Source organism: Mobula birostris, chromosome 6, assembly GCF_030028105.1.
Source record: "Mobula birostris isolate sMobBir1 chromosome 6, sMobBir1.hap1, whole genome shotgun sequence".
NCBI lineage: Eukaryota > Metazoa > Chordata > Chondrichthyes > Myliobatiformes > Myliobatidae > Mobula > Mobula birostris.
In genome coordinates, this window is record NC_092375.1 from 118611133 (window position 1) to 118626453 (window position 15321).

General features: G+C 42.1%; 1 protein-coding gene across 3 annotated transcripts in view; it reads left to right on the plus strand.

Moving 5' to 3' along the window:
- Nucleotides 1–15321, plus strand: part of trpm2 (transient receptor potential cation channel, subfamily M, member 2) — a 200612-nt gene that overhangs the window by 14498 nt on the left and 170793 nt on the right. The window contains exon 2 of one of the 3 annotated variants that reach the window (XM_072261151.1): nt 11879–12008. The exons of the other annotated variants lie outside the window; for them this stretch is intronic. The gene's annotated coding sequence lies outside the window, so the exon portion shown is untranslated. The remainder of the gene's footprint in view (nt 1–11878; nt 12009–15321) is intronic. 3 annotated transcript variants of the gene reach the window in all.

Consider the following 15321-nt stretch of genomic DNA (forward strand, 5'->3'; position numbering starts at 1 on the left):
ACATTACCAGACATAGTCAAGAGGTTTAGTTACTGTTCAGGCCAAACATCAGAATGGGGAAAAATGTGATTGAAGTGGCTTTGACCGTGGAGTGATTGCTGATGCCAGATGATGTGGTTTGAGTATCTTGGAAACTGCAGGTCTGTGATTTTCATGCACAACAGTCTCGAGATCAGTGTTTCCCAACCTTTTTTAGACCAACACCCCCTTAAAGTACGTTCCTATTTGCTAACGTCCCTCTTAGGCACAATATACTTTGCTGTGCCTCCATAGTGTAAGAACATGTCTACCATATACTAACATGAGAAAAATGATTCTGCTTTAAATTTTTATTTGTCTTTAAACCTAGCTTACTCAGTACCTGTGCACAGTACAGCAGATTTGTGATCCTTGAGCTTGATGGCTTTCAGCAAGAGCTGAAATATGTAGTTTGTTGTGACAGCAAAAGCCTGACGTCCCCACGTATGACAATGTCCAGTTTCTGTTTTTTGTATGTGGTTCACTGCACTAAAGCCTCTTTCAATAAGTCAGGAGGATGGAAATGCAATGTAGAGCAGCTAGGCTCTTCTCCAAACATCAGGAAACTTCATATGATAGTGTAGCTACGTAATACAAAAGCCGATATTTTTGACAAGCATTTTTGCTTATTCATCATTCTGAATTTTGATAATTTCTTCTTTCAAGCTCTCTTCCTGTTCTTCCAACTTACGAAGAAGTGGATTAATTACCCAGTCTGGAATTTCGAGATCATTCAAATCCTTGAATTGATTCTGAAAATCCCACTTCAGTGACTGCAGGTGTAGGCAGTACTCTTGCAAATTACCATCTGTGAAAGAGAGTGCCATACTTTCCATGCAGAGAAGCTCTGAGAACGTTCTTCTCCCAATGTTTTGCTTAAATACTTCCAAGTTTCCAATAAAAGTGGACAGTGCACTTTTTGTCTGGATTAAATGGAAATTCTCACACTGCAGTTTCATATTTAGAATGTTCATTTTGTCATTCAGATCGGCTAGGTAGGCCACATCTCCACACAGAAGCTCTATCTTCCCAAGCTCTTGTCAACGTTGAGCAAAAATTCAACCACAGTGACAAAAAGATTTAAGAAACTTTTTGAGCAGCAGCCTTTTGACAGCCGACACACTTCAGTGTGAAGAAGCAAGCATACAAACCCTCTATCGTTATCTTGGCATAACTGGTAAAATATTCTGCTATTTAATGGATGAGATTTAATTTTGTTGATATCAGATATTGCAAGAGTCATGCTTGAAAAAAGTCTTTGGCTGAGGTTTTTGGCTGTGAGATGTTGACAATGCATTACACAATTGATTGCAAACAGACTTGGAATTTCTCTTCTCATAAATGCCACTAAACCAGCATAGCGACCTGTCATATATGATGCTCCATCAGTTGCACAAGAAATCATGTTCCTATTCAGAATACTTTTACCCTCAATATTCCATTTGAGCTCTTCGTACATTGATTCTCTATTGATTTTTGTTTTTAACTTTCTCCAAAAGAGAATCTCTTCATAAACTTTTCCACTTTTGATAAACCGTACATATGCCATTAGCAATGCCTCATTGTCTCACACAGTTGACTCATCCAGTTGTATCCCAAATTATGTTTTTTGTAGCTCTGTGCAAAGTTGATATTCTATCTATTCACTCATTTCGCCAAAACAATGAGCAATGGAGTTATTACTCTGAGGAATTGATTGTAAAATACCAGTATCCATTTTGAGAATGGGTTGAGCATTTCTGATACAGCAGGCATTATTACCCTTTCACCAATTGTGTGAGATTTTCCACACTTTGCTATCATTTAGGAAATGTTATAAAAAGCAGTGAGACCACGATCAAGGTCACTTTTAGCTTCCTTGGCCAATGACTCAAGAGTGCAATACTTTTCAAATGCTTTCCTCTTCTGAAACTGAGTAATATCATAAGTAGTCTATTCAGGGTGTCTTTTATGGAAGTGTTCCTGCAATCTTGATGGCTTCATTAGACAGTACAGTATTACAAATAAGACACATGGGGTGTCACTGATCTGATGGGAAAAAAATAAAGCCATACTCCAGACATGTAACACTGTATTGACGTTACATGTAGTTTCTGTTTCTTAGCAGGATTAGAATTCAAGACCAGCACCTACAGACTCATAGAGATCACACCGTACCTATTTATCTATTATTAACGGGGCTAAATTAAAATGAAAAATTAACACAAACTGGGAATGCCTATCGGATGTTGATATGGTTGGTCAGGTCTCGTGCCTTAAGTTAGGGTACCGCTTATTGTCCCCCTCCCAAGAATCTTGAATGCCCCCCCACAACTTCTATTTCCTGCAACGTCCCCTGAGGACACATAACCGCCCCTGGTGGGAACAATTGCTCTAGAGTTTACAGAAAATGGTGCGATAAATTTTTTTAAAAATCCAGTGAGTTATTTGGGTGAAAATGCCTTGTAAATGAAAGAGTTCAGAGGAGAATGGCCAAACTGTTTCAAGCTGACAGGAAGAGGACAATAACACAAATAAACATATGTTATGAAAATGATGTGAAGAGGTGCATCAACGACATGTTGAACCTTAATGTGGATGGGCTACAGCAGCAGAAGACACTGAACACACATTCAGTGGCGACTTGATTAGGTATAAGAGGTACTTAATAAAGTAGCCATTGATTGTAAACTATGTGTCTTTGTTCAAGCAGAAAAATAGGCATAATCCAGGTAACTTTAGTCCAGTGAGCTTCACATCAGTGGTAGGGAAGCTATTGGAGAGGATACTTAGGGAAAGAATTCTACACATTTGGAAAGACGTTGACTGCTCAGGGACAGTCAACATGGTTTTGGTCTTACAAACTTGATTGTGGTTTTTGAAAAGCTGACAAATGAGGGTAAGAAAGTGGATGTTATCTACGTGGACTTTAGTGAGATACAGTATTTGATAAGATCCCCCATGGTAGGTTAATTCTAATAATAAACATGAATGGAATCCAGGGTGAATTGCAAGTCTGGATTCGGACTGGCTTGCCCATTGGAGACAGAGAAGGGGTGGAAGGCTGTTATTCTAGCTAGAGGCCTGTAAGTATTGGTAGCCAACAAGGGTCAGTGCTGGAACTGCTGTTATAATTATATATCAATAGTTTAGATGGAAAATAAGATGGGTGAATTATCAAGTTCGCGGATGACACCAAGTTTGGTGGAGTTGTGGGCAATGTAAAGGACTATCACAGAATACAGTGGGATATAGATTAAGTACATAGATGGGCAAAGAGGTGGCAGATGGAGTTTAATCCATGCAAATGAAAACAGTTGATATCTGGGAAATGAAATGAAAGGGGGAAAGTATATTGTTAATGACAGCTCCTTTAAGAGCATTGAAGTACAGGGTGATCTTAGGGGTCCACATTCATTGTTCAGTGAAACTGCCCGTGCAAGTGGATAAGGTGATGAATAAGATGTCATGCATGCTCACCATTGGTGGGGTATTGAGTATTAGAGTACGGATGTCATGTTGCAGTGCCATACAACATTAGTCAAACTGCACTTGGAGTAATGTGTGCATATCTGTTTGGCATATTTTTAGAAAAATGTGCAGACTGTGGAAAGAATGTTTACCAGGATGCTGCTGGAATGGATTACTAGGGGTAGTAGTGGAAGCAGACAGGTTAGTTCAGATTAAAAAGCTTTTAGATAAACACATGAATATGAAAGAAATGGAGGGATGTGTTTAATACAAAGGAAGAGGACACTTAGTATAAATTGGTATCAAATTCAGCAGAAAGTTGTGGGCCGAATAGTTCTATTGTTCCATGTTCTATGTAAACCATCCCCTTTCTTGTGTGGCTTAGAATTTGGCAGAAGTCTCTTGGTGTCAGCAACCTTTCCTCCAATGCATGGACAGAGAGGCAGCAGTAACACATTTGATCCTAGTCAGCACATTCAAAGCTGCAAGGCCCAATGTGTGGGGAATCAGACTGTGCTGGGACAGAAGGTATTGGCCAGAAGACCTCTTTGCAATTTCTTTGCTGAACTTGGGCTGTGGCTAAGGGGACTTGTTCAAGGTAATAGTTCCTGTTTATGGTTTTAGGTGTACAGTTTTAAATGATCAATAGATACAAAAGCGTGCATTGGGAAAGATTAACTGCCAACGGAAATGGGAATTGAAAATGAGATCTTGGCGTATAAATAGCTGAAGCTTGTATCAGGAAGATGGGCCCCAATAAGAATGAAAATGAAAATTCATAGATGAATGCCAAGGACAGTGTTTAGAGCTAAGTGAATACTTTCCACTCGTTTTAAGGTCGCATAGTAATATAAGACTTAAATTTGTTCCTTGGCTCACTCGCCTTTGCTAATAATCAATACTCATATTTACCAGCATTTGAGCCAAAGCCAATGATGCCTTGGTGATTCAGGAGTACATTTAGATATTTATTAAATGTTGTGACAGTACTTTCCTCCACCACTCCCACAGGCAATGAGTTCCAGATTCCAACCATCCTCTGAGTAAGACAGTTCTTCCACAGATCCCTTTTAGTCAAAACCCATCTCCTCTACTTTTAGGTGCCTCTGTGATGGGGTAAAATTTTCTGCTATCTACTCTATCCTTGCATTTCTTAACTTTGCACACCTTTATTAGGTCCTTAGCAGCAAATTCCACTCTAAAGAAAAGAACCCCGGCCTCTCTAGTCTCTTTACGTAACAGAAACATTCATCCCAGGCAAGATCCTGGTGAATCTGCTCTGTATCCTTAATGCTGCTACCTCCTCCTTCCTATTTGTAGTAGGTTAGCAAATTGAGAAGAAGAAAGAGGTGAGGTCAAGTAGGTCTGGTGGGAGAAACAGGTAGAACTTTTAGATGCTGTTTAAACATTGTAATTTTATTCCACTAGTTCTTCTGAAGACCACAACCTTGACATAGCGTCTGGAGGCTTACGTGCCTCAATGACCTGGAGAGCTATGTTGGCTTTATGCTTTGGTTCTCGGTAGGGTCACCTGTGTCAAAAGGTAAGGGCCAGACTATGATGAGTGGTCCACTGGCACCTTCAGGTTGGTGAGGGGGGGGGGGTGAGTGTGGGTTCAGCTTAGGGCTGGCACACTGACTGGTAAAAAAATAATTGTTACAGAGACAACAATGAAGAATCCTTCTATATTTGTGTGCGACTATGCAGAGAGAGATGGAGGACCTTCATTGCTACCCTAAGTGCCAGTGGCATAATGGGCAGTAACTACTTTTGGCAGCTTGCTCCATTAACCCTCCTTTACATCTTTTTCCCTCACATCTTAATCCTATGTGTATTCCCTTCCACTGATGCTGCTTGATCCATTGTGCTCCTCCATCAGTTGTCTGTCACACAAAATGCTGGAGGAACTCAGCAGGCCAGGCATCATCTATTAGAAGAAAAGCAAGACCAAATCCTGCTGAAGGCTTTCAGCCCAAAACATCACCTTTACTTTTTTATTCCATAAATGCTGCCTGGCCTGCTGAGTTCCTCCAGCATTACATGCCCAGAGTCATCGAACACTCTTCATATGACAAGCCATTCAATCCTGGAGCAATTTTTGTGAACCTCTTTTGAACCATCTCCAGTTTCAGTACTGTGCTGTACTGTTCTATGTTCTATGTTCAGCATATCCTTTCTACAACAAGGGTCCAGACTTGTTCACAACACTCCAGGTGAGGCCTCACCTGTGCTTTATAAAATCTCAGTATTACATCTTTGCTTTCTTTGTATTCTAGTCCTCTTGAAATGAAAACTAACATTGCATTTGCCTTCCTCACCACAGACCCAGCCTTCAAATTAAGCCTTTAGGGAATCCTGCACAAGGATTCCCTAGTCCCTTTGAACCTCAGATTTTTGTATTTGTATTTATCAACCCTTTAATTTCTTCTACCAAAGTGCATGACCATACACTTCTCGACACTGTATTCCATCTGCCATATCTTTGCCCATTCCCCCAAATCATTAACATATAATATAGAAAGAATTGGTCCCAACACACACCCTTGTGGAACACCACTAATCACTGGCAGCCAGCCAGAAAAGGCTCCATTACCCCCTCTCTTTGCCTCCTGCCAATCAGCCACTGTCTCATCCATGCTAGAATCCTTCCTGTAATACCATGGGCTCATAGCTCGTTAAGCAGCCTCATGTTTGGCACCTTATCAAAGGCCTTCTGAAAATCCAAATACACAACATCCACCAATTCTCCTTTGTCTATCCTGCTTGTTATTTCTTCAAAGGATCCCAACAGATTTGTCAGGTAAGATTTTCTGTCAGGTAACATTTGTCTCCTATCAGATTCCATCATCTTCAGGTCTTCATCACTTCCACCTATCATGTTCTGTGTTGCTCTAATGAACATTGTGATCATGCTATTTTGGTGCTAGAATGTGTGACGACACTTGCCACATTCTTAGGTTGTGCTGGTTGTTAACATAAATGACACACTTCACCCTATGTTTTCATGAAAATGTGATAAAAAATATAAATTTGAATCAGAACTCTCTCTCAACTTCTGAGCTCACTCTCTCCCTCCCTCCCTCATCTGCAAATCATGATTTGAATGGTGTAATGAACCATATTTGAATTGGGAGCTTAAGATAAAGAAACCCCTAGGAGACAGTGATCATAATATGATAGAATTCACCCTGCAGTTTGAGAGGGAGAAGATGAAGTCAGATGTATTGGTACTACAGTGGAGTAAAGAGAATTACAGAGACATGAGAGAGGAGCTAGCCAAAGTTGATTGGATGGGGACACTAGCAGGGATGATGGCAGAGCAGCAATGGCTGGAGTTTCTGGGGGCAATTCAGCAGGCTCAGGACAGGTGCATCCTAAAGATGAAGAAGTATTCTGAAGGGAGGATGAGACAATCATGGTTGACAAAGGAGGTCAAAAACAGCATAAAAACAAATGAGAGGGTATATAATATAGCAAAAATTAGTCAGAAGTTAGAGGTTTGGGAAGCTTTTGAAAACTAACTGAAGGCAACTAAAAAAGCCATAAAGAGAGAGAAAAGATGAAATAAGAAGTATCTCCTTCACTTCCCAAACATCCACGTTCATCCCATCTTCCTGCCAACTTAACAGTGGAAGAGTTTCTCTTGTCCTTACCTGCTACTGCATGAGCCTCCATATACAGCATATTATTCTCTGCAACATCTCTGCAAAGGGATCCTACAACCAAACACATCTTTACCTCCCTTCTCTCCATTTTTTACAGGGATCACTCCCTCCGTGGTTCCCTTGGCCATTCATCCCTCCCAACTAATCTCCTTCCTGGCACTTATCCCTGCAAGTGGTCTAGGAGCCACATTCACCCCTCCCTCACCTCCATTCAGGGCCCTAAACTGTCCATCCAATTAACACTTCACCTGCAAATCTGCTGTGGTTGTCTATTGTGTCTGGTGCTTCCAGCGCATTGATAAGATCCATTGTAAATTGGGATTCTGCTTTGTCAAACTCCTCTGCTCCGTCTGCCAAAAGTGGAACTTCCCAGTGGCCAAACATTTTAATTCTGATTCCCATTTCCGTTCCAACATGTCGGTCTATGGCCTCTTCTTGTGCCAAGATGAAGCCACCCTTAGGGTGAAGAAGCAGCATCTTATATTCCGTCTGGGTAGCCTCCAACCTGATGCCATGAATAACAATTTCTCCTACCAGTAAAAAACTGTTTCCCTCCACCTCCCCTCTTCTTCGATCCCCATTCTGGCCTTTTACCTCTTATCACCTGCCAATCACCTCCTCCTGCGTTTCCCTCCTCCTTTCCTTTCTCCTATGGTCCGCTCTCCATTCCTAGCGGATTCCTCCCTCTCAGATAGATAAAGAATAAAAGAGAGGCAGGAGTAATATTGCACCACTGGAAAATGATGCTGTAGAGGTAGTAATGGGGCGGGGGGGGGGTTCAAAGAAATAGCAGATGTACTTAAGTCAGTCTTCACTGTGGAGGACACTAGCAGCATGCCAGAAATTTGAGAGTGTCAGGAGGGTGGAATGCAGAAATGAGTGTAGTTTCTATTACTAAGAACAAGGTGCTTGGGAATCTGAAAGGTCTGAAGGTTGATAAGTCATCTGGCCAGATGGTCTACACCCCAGGGTTCTGAAAGAGGTAGCTGAAAAGATTGTGGAGGTGTTAGTAATGATCTTTCAAGAACCCCTCAATCCTGGAATGGGGTCTGGAGACTGGAAAATTGCAAATGTCACTCTGCTCTTTAAGAAAGGAGGGAGGCAGGAGAAAGGAAAGTACAGGGCAGTTAACCTGACTTCAGTGTTTGAAAAGATGTTGGTGTCGATTTTTTAGAATAAGGTATTAGGGTACTTAGAGACACATGATAAAATAGGCCAAATTCAGCATGGTTTCATAAAGGGGAAATCTTGCCTGACAAATCTGTTGGAATTCTTTCAGGAAATAACAAAGAATCAGTAGATGTTGTTTAATTGGATTTTCAGAAGGCCTTTCATAAGGTGTCTCGATGAGGCTGCTTGATAAGATAAGAGCCTATGATGTTGAAATAAAGATACCAGCATGGTTAGAAGATTGGCTGACTGACAGGATGCAAAGAGTGGGAATAAAGGGACCTGTTCGGGTTGGCTGCCAGTGATTAATGGTGTTCCACAGGGGTCCTTATTGGGACTGCTTCCTTTCATGTTACACATCAACAACTTGGATGATGGAGCTGATGACTTTGTAGCCAAGTTTGCAGACAACACAAAAGTAGGTAGAGGGGCAGGTAGTGTTGAGGAAGCAGGACGTCTGCAGAACTGGGGTCATAGGCAAAGTGTCAGACGGAATATAGTGTAGGAAAATGTTTGGTCATGCACTTTGGTTGAAGGAAAGGTGCAGGCTATTTTCTAAATGGGGAGAAAATTCAAAAATCAAAGGTGCGAATGGACTTGGGAGTCCTTATGCAGAATTCCCTAAAGATTAATTTCTAGATTGAACTGGTTGCAAGGAAGGCAAAGGCAATGTTAGCATTTATTTCAAGAGGACTAGAATTTAAGGACAAGGATGTGATGCTGAGGCTGTATAAGGCATTTGTCAGACCACAGTTTTGATCCCCTTATTTAAGAAAAGATGAGCTGATGTTGGAGAGGGCCCAGAGGAGGTTCACAAGAATAATTCCAGGAATTAAAGAGTTAACATATGAGGTGTGTTTGATGCCTCTGAGCCTGTACTCACTGGAGTTTAGAAGAATAAGGAGGGATCTTACTGAAACCTATCAAATATTGAAAGGCCTAGATGAAGTTGACGTGGAGAGGAAGTTTCTGATAGTGGGTGAGACTAGGGCAAGAGGGCACAACCTTAGAGTACAAGGTTATCCATTTGGAACAGTGATGAGGATGGATTTCTTGAGCCAAAGGGTGGAGAATCTGTGAAATTCTTTGCCACTGATGGCTGTGGCAGCCAATCCATTGATATATGTAAAGTGGAAGTTGATAGGTTCTTGATTAGCCAGTACATCAAGTTTATGGGGAAAAGGCAGGAGAATGGGGTTGAGAGCGATAATAAATCAGAAATAATGGAATGGTGGAACAGTCCCAATAGGCAATTTGGCCTAATTCTATCTTACAATCATCCCTCCTCTCACCCGGATCCACCTGTTACCTGCCAGTTATTGTTTGGCCCTGCCTTCCACCTTTTTATTTTGGCCATCTCCCCTTTACCCTTCAGTGGAGATGAAGAATCTTGACCTGAAATGTCAATTGTCCATTTCCCTCCACAATTGCTTCCTCCAACACTTTTTGTGTTGCTCCAGATTGCAGGAACTCCAAACCCTTGTATATCCAGGGATGTATTCATCTTTAGGTACTTCACAACAAATCTGTTTGCTCCTCTTCCCATTTATATCCTTAGTTTGCAAAACTATAGAGAACTTTGCAATTTTTCAAACAAAATTTCTTAACTTCACTCATATGAATGTTTAAATTCATTGGCCAATCACTCGTCCAAACTGCATTTATTATTATTTATGTTTTTGATTCTGAAGTCCAGTCATATAAATTGTGACCGACTGTGCTGCCAGCTTTAGTGATGTGGTAGCATGCTACCCCTGTCCCACCTGGAATTGCTGCTGTGTACCTCACTGTTTTGTTCTGCATTGCATGCAGTGAACCAATACAACCCGAGCATTGATATTGCAGGTCCTGTCCACTCAGTGGGGAGTGTCTCACTGAAGACCTACCAAAGTTACACATAGGTGTAAGTACTTTGTGTAGAGTCATAAGTTGTACATACAGAAGCAGACACTTTAGCACACTAAAGTGTGTTCAATGTATCGATTTATACTGCTCTCATTTGGCCATGTTAGACCCAAAACCTTCTCTGCCTTGCACCATAACCTCCAGACTTACAGTTCCACTCTTCCACATCACCCCACATCCTTTCTCACATACCAATTAACTTCCCCTGACTCTCCTGCTGCTGACCAACACTATCGGCATAATTCCAGCAGCCAGTTTACCTGCCAGCATATTTTTAGGGTATCAGAGCACCCGGGTGAAAGCTCCTTCAGTCACATGGAGAATCTGCAAACTTCATACTGACAGTACCTAAAGCCAGGATTGAACCTGGGTTGCTGGTGCTGATGCTGTGTGGCTGCAGCACTACTTGCTGACTCTAAAAGTTGGGAAGTCATGGCACGCTTGTATAAGATGTTGGTGAGGGCACACTTGGAATATTGCTTTGAACTTTAGTTACTCTCTTATAGGAAAGATGTTACTAAACCGGATAGAGAACAAAAAGGATTGACCAGGAAGTTGTCAAGGTTTGAGGAACTGAGTTCTGGAGAGAGGTTGGCTAGGCTAAGGCTTTATTCTTTTGAGTGTAGGCAAATGGGGGTTGCTATTATAAAGGTGTGTAAAATAATTATGGGCATAGACAGGGTGAATATACTTAGCCTTTTCTCCTCATGTTTGAGGAATCAAGAACTAGAGGGCACAGAGTGAAAAGATTTAATAGGAAATTGAGGGAAACATTTTTTACAAAAGGGTGGTATGTATTTGGAATAAATTGCCAGATAAAGTCATTGAGCCAGGTATAATAAAAGATAGTTTGACTGGTACAGGATTTGGAAGGTTTATAGGGATATGGGCCAAAAACGGGCAAGTGGTACCAGCTTGGATGGGGCACCCTGGTTGGCAGGGGACAGTTGAGCCAAGGATCTGTTTCTGTGCTGTAAAAGCCCATGACACCGTGCAATGTGATGAATGTGTGCAGTGACGAGGTTTTTTATAGGAAGCTGGGGAAGTGAAACACCCAGATCACATGGATCAGTTCAGACAAATAGCCATGGCTGCAACCAAAAACTGACAACTCAAGTTGAAGGAACAAATATTCTTAAAGATAGACATGCTACTGGTGCCAAAGAGTGTTTAAAGAAGGAGGGGATTATGAAGAAATTCCAGGGTCTGGGTCTAACTGTCACAGGGACTTGCCGCAGCTGGTGGAGAGAATGGGTCAGTGATGATAACAATAAAACCAAATTAAAGAAATACAGAAATATGCAAGGTTTGTAGGATTAGAGGTGGCCTGAGTAGCCATGGAGAGACATGAATACTCTAAGCTGCTCGCTTGGTATCTCAATGTACCCTGAGTCCCAGGAACAAAGAATACAGGAAATAGTTAGGATGGCAGTCAGGATTATAACGAAACCAATCACATAATGGAAAACAAGAAGGTTGTTTCAACAATATCTAATTATACCTTGTGGGATATGTGGTATTTCCTTTCCTCTAACTCTGTTCCCAGGTGGATGTAACCAAGCAACTCAGGCACGCTCCAAGCTGTGACCATTCCTCCGAGAGAATCTTGAGTAGTATCACAAAGAAACGCCACACTTTATTTGCACACTTTCTATATTCTGATTCAACAGTTCTGGCAATTCCTCAGCTCCAAGATGGATCAACAATATTCATTATAACAAGCAAGTCATAGAAGACACAGAACAGCTGAGTCTTAGAACACCAAGTCCTGTGACTGGAAATGACAGCTGGGATCCCTGCGTAAGTTTGACTTGACTATGTTGGAAATCCTTGTAAAGTCTGAGGCAGGGGCATCTCTGTGACTGAGCTTTGTACCTTTTAAATCTTGGTTTTTTTGTCTGGAAATGCAGGGACGAACCCAGCAGGCAGACACTGGGGTAAAGGAAGACATGAAAAAGTGAATGCTTAAAGCAAAGAATTTATCATTGGCATCATGGTAAAGATACCAAAAACAAGAAGGTATGGGGTTAAGATGAGAGGAGTTTTCAAGGCAATCTGAGGGGAAAGTTTTAATGCCAGAAGTAGTTGATATCTGGAACACACTGTCAAGGGAGGTGGTAGAGTCAGATAAAGTCACTGTTTAGGAGGTACTTAGACAGCTGTTGAAAGAAAGAATGTATAGAAATATAAGGACAATGAGTGCAACTGGGATTAGTGTGGATGGTAATAAAGAGAACCATGAACCAAGGTGGGCTGAAGGGCCCATTTCTGTACAACTGTCTAACAGGAGCAAGGCATTCTGATATGTGATAGTAGTTAGATCCTGGACCATCTCTCTGTGCAGTCTAGTCCCTATTTACACTTGGGGATAGTCTGGTTCCAGTTTCAGGATGACTCCCCTGTGCTTAGGATCTTTCACCAGAGGAAATAGTCTCTCTTTCTCTGTGTTAACAAATCAGTCCTTAAACACTTCAGTGAGAGATGAAGAGGGACTTATTTTGCCAGAGGGTGGTGAATCTGTGGAATTCATTGTCACAGACAGCTGCGGAGGCCAAGTCATTGGATATATTTAAAGAGGAGGTCAATGGGTTCTTGATTAGTAAGGATGTCAAAGGTTAAAGGGAGAAGGCAGGAGAATGGGGTTGAGAGGAAAAATAAATAAGCCATGATTGAATGACAGAGCAGACTCGGTAGGTTAAGTGTCTTAATTCTGCTCCAATGGTATTACTGTCTTCTGGTCTTATGAAATCATGCTTTATAATCCTTTCCATTCAAAAGATTAGAACATATATCTTCACAGCCTTTATCTATAATTCATCCACTTTAGATAAAGTACACTCCAGGGCTAAATTACCTTCCCTAAAGTGAGATGGGATTAGGTTCACTCAATACACAGAGTTGTTGTTTGCTGGATTCACTTGGAAGTGTAGCTGGGAAATGAAGCTGTACTTGGTTCCCTTGGCACTGAGTTCAGCAGAGTTGGTGTGGCGGGTGAGCTCTCCATAGAAACTTCTTAAAATTACTTTACGATCTGCATGCCAAGGCCATTCCTAAGCACCCTTGAGAGAGTGGTGATGAGCTACCTTCTTTAACTACTGATCTTCACAAATGTTTCTATAGTGCTACTGGGAAGGTCTTCCAGGATTTAGATCCGGGGACAATGAAGGACTAGTGATACGCTTCCAAGTAAGCATAGAGTGAGATGTCCAGTTTCAGATTCATCTACTTATCACATGTGCTCCGAAGCATACAGTGTAATGCGGCATTTGCATTAATAACCAATGGAAACTTACTAAGTGCTGGGGCCAGACCACAAGTGCCGCCACACATTCTGAAACCGACATAGCATGCCTGCAATGCCTAGCAGAACAACACAGAACACAGCAGGCAACAAAACTGCAGTAAAACAAGCCTCTTTCCTACTTCTCACCCACGCACAGCACACTCACACACAGAGGTCGTCCTCCGAAAGACAGACAGAGGGGAAACTGCAGGTAGTGTGTTCCCACTCTGCTTTTGTCCTTCTGGGCCATGGAGGCTGTGGATTTGGGTGGTGCCTAAGTGGTTAACTGGATGGCATTTTGTAGATGGTACCCACTCTGTTGCGTTGCTGGCTAGAGAGAGTGAGGCACTAATCAAGTGTGTCCCTTTATCCTGAAGAGCGTCAAACCTCTCGAGCAGCTGTCACACAGCTGTGGGGAATGTTCAGTGACATTACTGACTGGGCCTTGTGGGAAGGATCTGGGGTTTGGGGAGGTGAGTCCTTTCTACGGTTTAGCCAGCCACTGATGTGCCCTTGTAGTGTTTACATGGCTGTTCCAGCACGCTTGATGCTACAAGACTTGGTATTGTTAATCCCACTGAATGTGAAGCACATTGGTTATTCCATTTCTTACAGGAAATGATCATTGATGAAGTAGCTGAGGGTGATTTGGCCAAGGGGATTCTCCTGATGACTTCCAACAACCACAGCCATCTTCCTCTGTGCAAGTTACAATCCCAGCTTTAGATAGGAAAAGCTTAGAGCGTGTAGAACAAATATAGGCAAATGGGACTGGCACCTTCATCAGCATGGGCCTTTGTAGACTAAAGGGTATGTTTCCATGTGGTAGAACTCTCTGCCTCATTCACTCTCTCTAAACATCAAAGCTACTAATGGTCCTTCCATTTAATACACAGTTTTCTCTTGCATCACTTCACAGTTCTTTGTGTGTTTTTCACACAGAGAGTGGTTGGTATATGGAATGAGTTACCAATGAACGTGATAGATGTGCATACAGTTACAAAAGTTAAAAGACATTTGCGCAGGTACATGGATAGGAAAAATACGGATCTCATGCAGACAAATGGGACAAGCTCGGGAAGGCACTTTGGTCAGCATGGGCCAAAGCATGCATTTCCATGCCGTATGATCAGCTGTTGTTGTTGACTTCAGAAGGAGTAGCGGACCGCACAACCCTTTGTACATCGGTGGTGCGCAAGCGGAACAAGTCAAAAGCTTTAAGTTCCTCGAGGTCAATATCACAAATGACCTGACTTGGTCCAACCAAGCAGAGTCCACTGTCAAGAAGGCCCACCAGTGCCTTTACTTCCTGAGGAAGCTAAGGAAATTTGGCCTGTCCCCTAAAACCCTCACTGATTTTTATAGATGCACCGTAGAAAGCATTCTTCTGGGGTGTATCACAACCTGGTATGGAAGTTGTCCTGTCCAAGACCGGAAGAAGCTGCAGAAGATCGTGAACACAGCCCAGCACATCACACAAACCAGTCTTCCAACCTTGGACTCACTTTACATCACATGCTGTTGGAGCAGTGCTGCCAGGATAATCAAGGGCACGACCCACCCAGTCAACATACTTTTCATCCCTCTTCCCTCTGGGAGAAGGCTCAGGAGCTTGAAGACTCAAATGGCCAGATTTGGGAACAGATTCTTTCCAACTGTGGTAAGACTTTTGAATGGATCCTGACCCAGATCTTGGCCGTACCCTCTAAATATCCGGACCTGACTCTCTGTTTTTTTGCACTACCTTACTTTCCCTTTTCTGTTTTCTATTTATGATTTATAATTCAAATTTTTAATATTTACTATTGATTTGCACTCCAGGGAGCACGA